General features: G+C 40.1%; 1 long non-coding RNA gene across 1 annotated transcript; it reads right to left on the reverse strand.

The window, feature by feature from the left end:
- Window positions 1-740: 740 nt before the first annotated feature.
- Window positions 741-1,931, reverse strand: LOC146693831 (uncharacterized). The gene is made up of 2 exons (XR_014923867.1): window positions 1,767-1,931; window positions 741-1,158 (listed from the first exon to the last, which is right to left on the reverse strand). It is a non-coding gene; the product is annotated as an uncharacterized LOC146693831 (long non-coding RNA).
- Window positions 1,932-11,946: the final 10,015 nt, after the last annotated feature.

The raw sequence follows: 11,946 nt of genomic DNA on the forward strand, positions 1-11,946 counted from the left end.
AAATGGCCTGTATTTATATAGCGCTTTTCTAGTCCCTAAGGACCCCAAAGCGCTTTACACAACCTGTCATCCACCCATTCACACACACACATTCACACACTGGTGATGGCAAGCTACAATGTAGCCACAGCCACCCTGGGGCGCACTGACAGAGGCGAGGCTGCCGGACACTGGCACCACCGGGCCCTCTGACCACCACCAGTAGGCAACGGGTGAAGTGTCTTGCCCAAGGACACAACGACCAAGACTGTCCAAGCCGGGGCTCGAACCGGCAACCTTCCGATTACAAGGCGAACTCCCAACTCTTGAGCCACGATCCCTATTGTGCCTTCATCTAGACAAGAGACATTAACTTAACCACTCTCACATGCTCTGTACCTACATCACATTCCCTGACAGTCGTAGCTTGGCTCATCTGAGGGTGAAATTATAAGAATGTGTTATTTTGCAAAGTGCTCTCTAGTGTTCCTAAATAAAATATGGCATTGAGGTCATTTCTTTTGAATTAATCCCTTCTTCTGAAATATAAGAACCTCTTCTGGTTTTAATGGCACTTTGGATTTCCTGACTTTCTGTTCCACTTCCAAACCCAAATAGATGCTGACAAGCTGACACAGTAACATGGAAGAGGGAAAGACGTTGGAAAGGACTACTACAAATAAACCTAATGCCTAACAATGAAAAGTGTAAAATAAGAACAATAATAATAATAATAATAATAAAGATAAAAGATGAAGTAACAAGTTTTTAGTTTTGTTTATTCCAAATGATCATCCAGATGTCTGTGACATGTGATGACAAACACCATAATGGAAGGCCTTAGTCATCACATGCTTAAACTCATCATATATTTTTGCATATGCTGAACAGGCAGTCAGACATGCTGTAACTGTGGGGTAGAAAACAGCATGAACACCATACGGCAGGGGTCTCAAACTCCAGTCCTCGAGGGCATGGAAAAGTTGCATGACTCCAGTCCACCCTTGAGGACTGGAGTTTGAGACCCCTGTCATATGGAATATGACAGGTGTGGTTGAACTGCATGAAGACTCTGAAGTTTCTCTTCTGGCAGGACAGGAATGTGGCCTTGTCCTGTGAGCCACTGTAAGGATGTACTTCGAGTAGAACTGGACTGTCACCGGCCTCAGGCTCTTCACCCTTTTCAAAGACAAAGCAGTCATTTAGATAAAATATTAGATATTGTTTACCTGTAAATGCACAAAGTAAATTTAGAAATGTAATTATTGTCAAGAGTGAACAAGCACTGATAGTGTAATCTACAGCTGTGGCCAAACGTTTAGAGAATGAGAAGTGTTGTTTGTTTATTTACAAAGTTTGCTGTTTCAGTGATAGTTGTATATCATATTATATCACTTCAAACAGAGGTGACCCAGTAATGCTGCACTAATGAATTAGACTAACTATTCACTTTAGCTAAAGTTATTCAGTTAGCTAAAGAGTTGGGATGCTGTGTAAGACATAAATAAAGCTAAAATACAAAGGTTTGGACACCGTTTTGCATGTTTCCCTACTGTAGGGGTCTCTGCAAGCATACAGAGGGGGTACTCTGAGAGGGTCCAAGATGACAACTTTGGAATTCTACTAGAAGCAGTCGATCATATTTGTTTGTCAAAGCTGAATTCAGGGCAAACTACGCTAAATTAGCGTTTTTAGCTAACAGCTACAATAAGCATAAAAGTTACCGTACGGCTATCATTTGTTAACATGACGCTTGTTCTTATACATGTAGTACATTCATTACCAACCTGAGAGTTTATCCGCTGGTCATTCGACATGACGAATGACTTCTGAAGTCTTAATTCAGCTCAAGACGCTGTAGATTCCCGTCAGTAACACTTTCGGTCCGCTAGTAAAACGTAGTTCTATTAATCTGCGCTTGAACCGGAACCGGATGTAAGTTCCAAAAAACTGAATTTTGGAACTGAAATTGAATCGTAGAACTGAAACTGAATGGTGAGAAGTGAAACTGAAATTATTCGAGAGCTGAATTTTTAAAGGATAAAATGCAGTTTCAAAGCAAATCAATTCATTTTCAAAATATAAATTCAATTTCAATTTAGTGATGATCATTTTCAAACCATAAATTCAATTTCAAATTAGACTAATTCAAATTCAGTTTTCAAAAGCATTTATTCAAGTTACAATTCAGATTCAATCGGAGCAATTCAAATTCAAATTGAACTTATTCAAATTCAGTTTCTGATGGCACAGATTTCTGCCCATAGATATGCTACGTTGTCATGCAAAACCAAGTGATAGCAAATTTTCCAGCCTATGAATATATAAAAATCATAGCAATTATATTAAGCTGTACAAAGACAGAAATGCATTTTAAAATTATTATACTACCAAAGTAACACACTGAAGCACAGTAACACAACAAGTGGCAAATGACTGAACGTACTTGATTTTGTTTTTTGGTTTTTTTGCACCACATTTGTCCCACTAGTTCAATGATGAGGTCTAGGCAAAATCTAGACAAATAAATTCAGTTTGATTGGTAAACACTGAGTTTATATCAGTTCATAGTTTTCTTCTTGAATACTTATTTAGATGATAAGCCTTTCATTTTATATATTTCATTTGCATTTTACTCACAGTTATTGCTTCATTTTATTGAGGGCCAAGAATCATTTTTTGAGTGTACAGAGGATGATTAGTGCTTGCATCAGAAAATGGCTAGAAGCCCATAGTGTCTTAGCAATGTGGCCCTATATAGATAGGGGGTTTGGAGAGGAATCAGTAACCTTGGTTTGTCAAGGGAGTTTAAGTGTGCAAGAACTAAGAAGTGTTAGTGCTAGAGCAAATATCCACAGGGTACATTAAGAGGAAAACAATAAACAAGTCAATACAAACCAAGTATGTAAATAAATGCAATGATATGTATGTCACAATCTACGATTACACTAATCATCACAGAAAAAAGAGACACTGTGATAAGCATCTCATTCAGAAGCAGGATGACATTGCATTTCAATTTAAATCATTGAGCTAACAAATCCAGAGACTCATTAAGACAGTGTGGCTGTCTGTCACTATGCGTGCACCCTGAGATGGACTGCTAACCTGGGCGAAATGTACCTTGTCTCTTGACCTGTCACACTTAAATTGAACTCTTGCCCATACATTTTGTATAGACATGTCCAGTGATATGGATCCATATTTATCTTCCACAGCTTCTTCAAAATGTGAAGTAGAGCCCCTTAGCAACTTGTATTATTATTACTACAGCAAAAAAGTGATGAAAGACAAAAAAGTGTAGAACTGGATACATTCCAGAATTGCGCAGCTGTGAGACAAGGAGTCGCTGGGAGACAGAAACAAAAGCATCAGAGATATGTTTTTCATCTCTGTTTTAGGTTAGCGTACACAAGGTTTCTTGAATTGCCTCAAGAAATTCCTCCTGCCATCTAATTACAATAAAGGTTAATTAAATTCCACCTACTCAAATAATCTATTGGTGTTTGCAAGGTAGCTTAAAAGATAAAAAAAAACAAGATCCTCTCTTTTGCTCTTTAAAACCCCAGAGAGAGGGGAAAAACATATATTTTGTTGAATTGAGTAAACTAATTACTAAACATGTGAGATAAATTTGTGTCACTCTTGGCAGTCAATTTTATAAAAGTAATTGTGAAAGCTCCACAAGGTACAGCCAAGATGCATCTTCAATTCTCATTCCAAGTGTGACTCCTTAACCTTTTCTTAAAAATACAACGACAATCAGGTTATTCTTTCAAAACATCATCCCTCTTGGCACCATTGGGAGGATCGTGTTTTTCTTGACTTTTACTTTTAAATGAAGAGAATTTGGTATATCTGCATCTTTAAAGTGGACATGAAACAGTAAACATGTAAAGGAAAATTTACACCATAGAATCCTGTTCTTAAAAATGATCATATACTTAACACTGTCTGTGATGTATGTGCAGCGCCATCTTGTGCTAATACAGATTGGGAAGTCACTGAGTTGGCTGGTTGGTTGCTGCTAATAGACTTACTTTAGTTCATGTTAGCTAGCTAGTGACAGAACTGATAATTTAGTGGAAAACAAGGAAACTAAAAGTCTATCAGGGTCACCTTTTGCATTGCGTTCAACACTGAGTCGATTTCACGCTTTGCCTCTCCAAATGTTGAAACAGACACGCATGTTGAAGTTGCAGTAATTTGCAGTAACAACAGAGGGAGATATTCACATGTAAATATCTAGCTTAACTGTTACCAGTAAATAAGGACCCTGTAATGCACAGATCATTCTGCATGCGTGTCCATTTCACAATGGACCAGCGTGCCTATCACACGTTTTGCCGTGATTTCAGGTTGATGAATTTTGTGTTTTAAAAAAACATGAATTAATACTGTCGACTTTCACTCTGTCTCTTTAGCAGTAAGTAGCTGTTCATTGTAACAGGAAATCCACCTGTTGGCTGTAATAGCTGTGTTTGTAGAACACTTTATAAGTGAGAACTGTGTAAAGGAGAACCTGTTTGAGTCAGATTCACTGGACCAACAAGCTAAAGTGACACTGTCCCCTCTGTGAGTGATTTTTCCTCATCAGTGAGGGGCACAGACCAAGTGTATTAGACTGATGTCAGAATCTCACAATACGTAACACTAACTTTGATAAAGACCTCACACAGAATGCAGAAAAAAAAAGCGATGCACACATTTACACATGTGGCACAGTAAGTCATTAGAAGCCAATTTCTTCCAATCAATTTATATTAAAAAATAGTCACAGCTACTTATCACAATTATTGGTAAATGTGAAAATCACACAGTTGTAAATATCTGCCATGCCTGCAGCTCTGCAGTCAGCTGATTTAAATATCACTATTTAATTTTTCATCCTGTTCTCTACTGTCTTTCCTGTTGACAGATGTTTTGACTGTGTGTTCATGTAGTTGTAGCTGTCGTTGTTTGCACTGTTTAGGTGAAAAGTCTGTCATCAGCTGTATGCGAGACTTGGTCTCTATGTTCTCTCTCTTTATTGTTGTGATTAACTAACAATCACTAAAAAGTAAACTGTACCTTTTTCCCTTCCTCAGAAGTGTCTGCCAAAGCACATGGATGTTTTGCTCAAACTCTTGCTAATGTTATGCGGGGCCCCTAGTTGGGATTTGGACAGTGTACCCGTCATACTTCTCACCATGGCTTTTCTGTCAATAGGATTAGTCCTCTGCCTTCTTAATATTGGCCGGCAGAGCAAGTGGACATTTTGCCCAAAAGAATCTTTAACTGTGTGATCTATGAGTTTTGTGTGAATGCAGGATACTGAGTTGTATTAGTGCCATGTCAGGACATGGCAGAAGGCATTTTTTGTGCTTTTGGCACACAGTTGACATCCATGCTCACTCTACCATTTATTTCTTGGTGATCAGATCAGAATAAAGTGGTTTGCCCAAAAATCCTGAGCTACCCCTTATTTCTTCATGTTTTACTGCCAACCTCATTAGAATTATATGCTGCATTTCCATTTATGTTTGAACTAATTTCCTATTTTCCCATCTAACAGTGTTGCATTTAACATTGCTTAACATTGCTCTAGGGCAAGCACATCTCCATTGATTGCAACACAAATCCCCAACTGTAGTCCTGCCACACTATAAAAAAGTAAGGGACGAGTTTACAGATCCACTGATCTGTCAAAAATTATTTTTCTTGAATGATCTGGTGCTGGAGTGAGGTCAGTTCTAGCTAATTCTAGTCAAAGCTATTCAGCTAATTACAGCTGATCACACCTTTGCCACTGCTCCTTGCCATCACCACAAATGATTTATACTTAACAAATATTACCACAGGTGAAATGGGGCTACACAGGCTTTACACAGCCACAAAGTTTTTCAACTTTGAGACGTTTACAGTCACTGACAGAGCTGAAAATCTGTTTTTTCATGCATGTTTATAAAAAGTAACTTCTGTTAAGTATCACTTTCCAATATGTGTTGTGATATTGACTGTGTGATTGAAGGAAAAAAAGGGCGTAACAGGAGGGGAGCAGTAGGGCAGTCACTTACTGCTACTTCAGAGTTCTCTCTGTAAACAGCAAACCCGCATTTCCTCTTATCTTGCACTTAGCAAACTAAGTTTTCATTAAACCTTTCTCCTTGAATATTTTAAATGACAAACAACACAAACTTTGGCTGCAGCAACAATACCCTACTCATCAGTTTAATTTGCTTTGGAGTTTCAAATAAAGAACTATTCCTCTCTATTCAAACTATTGCTAACTACACACATCCTCAGATATATTTGATATGTAGGACTACCAAGACAGGACAAAATAAGCACAATAAAATATATTTGCAGTCAAAATTTAATCAACATAAATTTAAGTTGCACAGGATAGCTGTTAATGAAATAATCCTTGACTTGGTGCCAGATGAACAGCATTCAAGCCCTTCATTTTGTGGGACTGCAAGTGTCCTTTTGTCACGACCTGCAGGGTCGGCAAGGCACTGATCAGCAATCTCTCTCCCCCTCCCCTGTTTTGCCGGGGCGGAACTCATGGCGGGTTCACGCCCTCGGCCCACGCCCTCCCGGATCATGCACACCTGGGCCTCATCAGACCAGCTGGTATATCAGAAGGAGGAGATCAGCTGTTCAACGCTGGATTGTTACTGTCACGGGTTGCTCTGAGGATCCACTCGCAGGACTCCGGAGTGTGTTGTAACAGAGACAGTTTATTCACAAAAATCTTCACCAAGTGTATTTACAGGCAGTGCGAGGACAGTGCTATATACAAGATGTGCGAGGACGGGTTCCAGGGCTCCAGGGAAAACAAGGGGATCACACACACGCTCACACCAACCTCTCTCCGCTAGTGACCAGCCACCTCTTACACGCTCCACACGGGGAAACACGGGGACGGGTCCGGGGAATCTAGAACAGAGAGACAAATGTTACTTTCTGAGGCGGAAGTGTGGGAAACTAGGGCTCGACGTGTACTGACAGGAGTCTTCACAACAATCCAGCGTTGAACAGCTGATCTCCTCCTTCTGATATACCAGCTGGTCTGATGAGGCCCAGGTGTGCATGATCCGGGAGGGCGTGGGCCGAGGGCGTGAACCCGCCATGAGTTCCGCCCCGGCAAAACAGGGGAGGGGGAGAGAGATTGCTGATCAGTGCCTTGCCGACCCCGCAGGTCGTAACACCTTTAGTCTGGCATTGAAATCGAAAAACCTGCTTACAGCAGTTAGCAATTCATTTAGATGATGACTCGTAAGACCCAAAAGCTGCCAGCCACTAGCAACTAAACAGATTAAGTTAAATTAATTCTGGTGTACGCTGAGGCTAGTTCAAGTTCATTTTACATTGTTCAAAATTAAAAACGCAAGTGCTGAAGCGATGAATGGTTTTGATAGGAAAGAGCTGGATTTGGAAAAGATTATGCTGATATGAATGCAAAATGCAAAAAGGAAGTAATAATCACAAAGAACAAAATCATGTGCATGGAACAATTAAAACACACTAAGTTAATCAAAGAAAATGCAAATTTATCTCATGTTCAAATAATATGTGTTCAGGGCGAGTTTCTAATAAGATGGTGGACGTTGCCCTAACGGATCTCCTCCCAGACCTGGATAAGAGCACCAATGAGTCTATGGTGCTCTATGGCCATGTCATAACAATAAGGACTTTTTCAATTGGATTCAGGTCTGGAGAACATGAGGACCAGTCAGTGGCATCGATCCTATCGAGATCCCACATGCACATCCTACTGCAGCTGGAGAAACCCAGCTATCATCCTGACAGTGTTGGGAAGGTTACTTTTAAAATGTATTCCACTACAGATTACAGAATACATGCCCCAAAATGTATTTTGTAACGTATTCCGTTATGTTACTCAATGGGAGTAACGTATTCTGAATACTTTGGATTACTTAATATATTATCATACTGTTTACAACTACATGAATGTGATTTATTACTATTACTGAAGGTCCGCGGCGCTGAACCTTAGTAAAGGGACCTCTGACTAATACGGCGGGGTCTGTGTCGGCTAGTAGCCGAAAAATAGCTTTACTTTGTTGTGTGGGTCAACAAAGTAAAGCTATTTATAAAGCTATTGTGAAGTTTGCTGACGACACAGTGGTGTTGGGTGCCATCTCCAACAACGATGAGGCGGCCTACATGGATGAAGTGAAGAATCTGGCATCGTGGTGCCAGGACAACCACCTCCAGCTGAACGTCAGCAAGACCAAGGAGCTGGTGGTGGACTTCAGAAGGGGTCAGCACAGAGACTACAAGCCCATCATCATCAATGGAGCTCCAGTGGAGAGGGTGCAGTCCTTCAAGTATCTTGGTGTCCACATCTCCTCAGACCTGACATGGGCTGCCCACATTCAGGTCCAGACCAAAACGGCTAGGCAGCGCCTGTATCACCTACGACAACTGAGGAAGTTCAGGGTCTCTCCAAAGATCCTCAGGATTTTCTATACAGGCGCTGTGGAGAGCATCCTCACACAGAACATGACATCGTGGTTTGGGAACAGCTGTGTGAAGGACCAAAAAGCTCTCCAGAGAGTGATCCGTACAGCAGAACGCTGCTGCAGGATTGCTCTCCCCCCGCTTCAGGACACCTACACCAGGAGATGCCGGACTAGAGCAGCGCAGATACTGAAGGACCCGTCCCATCCAGGCAACAAACAGTTCCAACTTCTGCAATCTGGTAGAAGGTTCCGCATCTTCCGGGCAAGGACAGAGAGACTCAAGAGGAGCTTCTATCCCCAAGCCATCCGTGCTCTAAACACACACACCCGCCCTCTCACATCATCTATAATTGACTGAGACAGGACTCTTCCAGACACTAAACCAAGGCACAATGTACATTTCAATTCCTTTAATTTTAAATATGTTTATATTGTCTATCCTGTAAAATAGTCAGATGTCTATTCATATTAATGTACAGAATTCACCTGCTTGCTGCTACTACTGCACATTCACCCAGTGTATATACTATATATATAATGTTCTTCCTCTACACCCCCCCCCCCCCCCCCCCCCCCCCCCCCCAATTTTTGCACATGTCGAGGAGCGTGTCAGGCTACATTTCACTGTGTGTTATACTTGTATAACTATGCATGTGACAAATAAAGAACCTTGAACCTTGAACCTTGAACCTTTTCTTGCCAGAGACAGAGAGAGGCGTCGAAAGGCTGCTCCAACGGAACTTATTTTTTCGGAGGAAAACACGAACACGGTGTACAGTCGAGTCTTAATAGCTTACTTACAACTGGGCTCGTCAGGCACTCTTCTTGGCTGCAGTGGTTATTATTATATTTACATGCTTCCATCTCCCGTTTCTGCTCGATGTCAACTCCTACTTTTCCACTCTCCTTTTTCTCCCTCCCTCGCTCACAGACACATAACGGGTATGGCAGTCCATTCTCCCTGCACGGACTACACTGCCTATGAGGCTACATTCTTTAGGGCTATGCCTGTAGCATTTTGCCTATTAGCTTAGCACAACAACAACAACAACAACAAAAAGGCGATCTCTCACCCAGGAAACACACAGTCGCAGAAGAGCCGGGGCCACCCTGAAACCATGGCAACCGTAACGCTGCCGCCTGGAACAACAGAACGTAGCTGTCAAACAAAACCCAAACAGTCCTGACCCACAACAATATGAAACAGGGAAATACCACCGTGTAATCCATTTATTTCAACAATGTAACTGTATTCTAAATACCACCTTTTTAAACGGTAACTTTAACGGAATACAGTTACTCATATTTTGTATTTTAAATACGTAACGGCGGTACATGTATTCCGTTACTCCCCAACACTGCATCCTGATAGCTAACAGTTCTCAGGGTGCCATTGGCTAGTTAGTGGAGTGGAGTCTGAGGTGAACAGTTTGGTCAGAAACATGTGCATTAACTGCTGAAAATAATTTTGTATGGGTCTAGCAGTCCTGTTTCTCCCTGCCTGAAGAAACAGAGCTGGTGATAATCCTGGGTTGATGCCCTTCTATGATCATACCCAACTTTCCATATGATTGTGCCCATCTTTTGGATCTTTTGGAGACTACGGTAAGGGACACTCAGGAAGGATAAAAGGAAAGCAGCAGTTGTTAGCCACCACCTGCAAAACCATTTTTGGGAATATCTTATTGTTGCTTCTCCAGTGTACCTGTTATCACTAACATTTGCTACAATACCCTTATGCTTGATAACAGGACAACTATCAGTAAACAACGCAAACAATTTCCTGCATTTATATTTTCATCAGTAATTGGCTGTAGTGCAGGAAGCACAGCAGGTCACCTACTAATCGGAAGGTTGGTGGTTTGATCCCCATCTGCTCCAGTCTGCATGCTGGAGCAGACCTAATATCCTTGTGCAATCTCTGACTGTATGAATGCATGAGAATGTTAGATAGAAAAAGCATAGAAAAAAGTGCCTGTATGAATACGTGAATGAGGCAATTTGTGTAAACCGCTCAGATAGAGTAGAAAAGCAGTATATAAGAAAAAAATTCTAGTATTGGGAATTAAATAAAAATTACTTTCTAATTAAATTAAGACTGCTTATTGCTGTTGCAAAAAATGTTAGCACTACTGTTTTGGTAATATGAATAACCAGATTCAGTTTTATTTATCAGTGCAGGTGCACAAAAAAATGCTTGTCTCTTGTGAATATGTAGCTTTTTCATTACAATGATTGAAGGTGAATCTGTGAAAGTTTATTCTGCAAAATGGCCACAAATTCCTTTTGGGTAATTATGTCAAACTGAGTGAAAGTACCCTGATGTCAAAAAGCCATGAGTGTAACTGTCATTCAATATCACATAAATTAAAATCTTTTGTACCCAATGTACCCAACAGATTGTAATAAATTTATTTTATCAATAGTTACAACTAGGACATTTAAGAAAGCAGAGAAGTATGTTGAGGGAAAACATGGGGAAGGAAAAAGAGGAGGTGTATACGAAAGGCGACAAGAAAAGAACAGAGGTTTATATTAAACAGGCTCACATACATAAAAGGAGGCTCCAGGTATCTTGAATAGCAACCACGTCTGTGACGCTGAATTCAGTAACTTAACACCCGTCAGATGCTACTTCCTGAGCCTCTGATTGTCTGTGGCTTATGCTTAAACATGCTGTTGTGTGGAAATAAACATGTGAGGACAGTGTCTTAAATGTCATCTTGATTTCTGTGATTTGGGTGGTGGAAAACCAAAACTCCTTTAATTAAAGTGTTAATTGTATCTATATTTTTTAAATTAAAAATATGATTATGATCTACTGAATAATAATAAATTATTTTTATTTAGTTCAAACATTTTATATCACATGCAATCAAAATACACAGATTAACTTATTTACAGAAATTGTTTGCAACTCATATCCAGTAATCCTACAATCTGATTACCGTTAAAATTAGGTAATTTAAGGGGCAGGTGTAAGTAGTGCAGCAAATGTCTCAGGCAGTAGAAGAAAACAGAAAACTGTAGCATTCAATGGAGTTTTCTACACCTACCTATGCTGGCACTCATTTAATGGGTTAATGCGTACACTGTATATAATAAAAGGAAGATTTTTTTAACCTCCCTTCTCTTTCAACTTTTGTTCGATGTATCTAATCAGTCTTTATTGCCAGATTATTGATCAACAGACATGTATCTGTATTTATTTGTTTGTTGTAGAGCCTTTTTTCACTGATTTTAGAAAATATTCAAATAAAAAGACTCTGGACATCAGATTTTCTTGAGCTATAAGCCACCATCATTCAAATGAAGAACAAAGCTATTTGCGAATACAACGTGTCCCATCTCGGTATTATGCATGAGAAAAGAAATGTCTTGGTTTGGGATGACCGGTATCTTTTTACAACAACCTACGCAAGACTCAAATGTCTTTTTCTTTATTCATGGCCTGATCAGGCTTTATAAAGAAGTCAGCATAACACAATAGCAAGAA

Source organism: Copadichromis virginalis, linkage group LG14, assembly GCF_057382275.1.
Source record: "Copadichromis virginalis isolate Kocher_CV1m ecotype Utaka linkage group LG14, C_Virginalis_male_GT1.1, whole genome shotgun sequence".
Lineage (NCBI taxonomy): Eukaryota > Metazoa > Chordata > Actinopteri > Cichliformes > Cichlidae > Copadichromis > Copadichromis virginalis.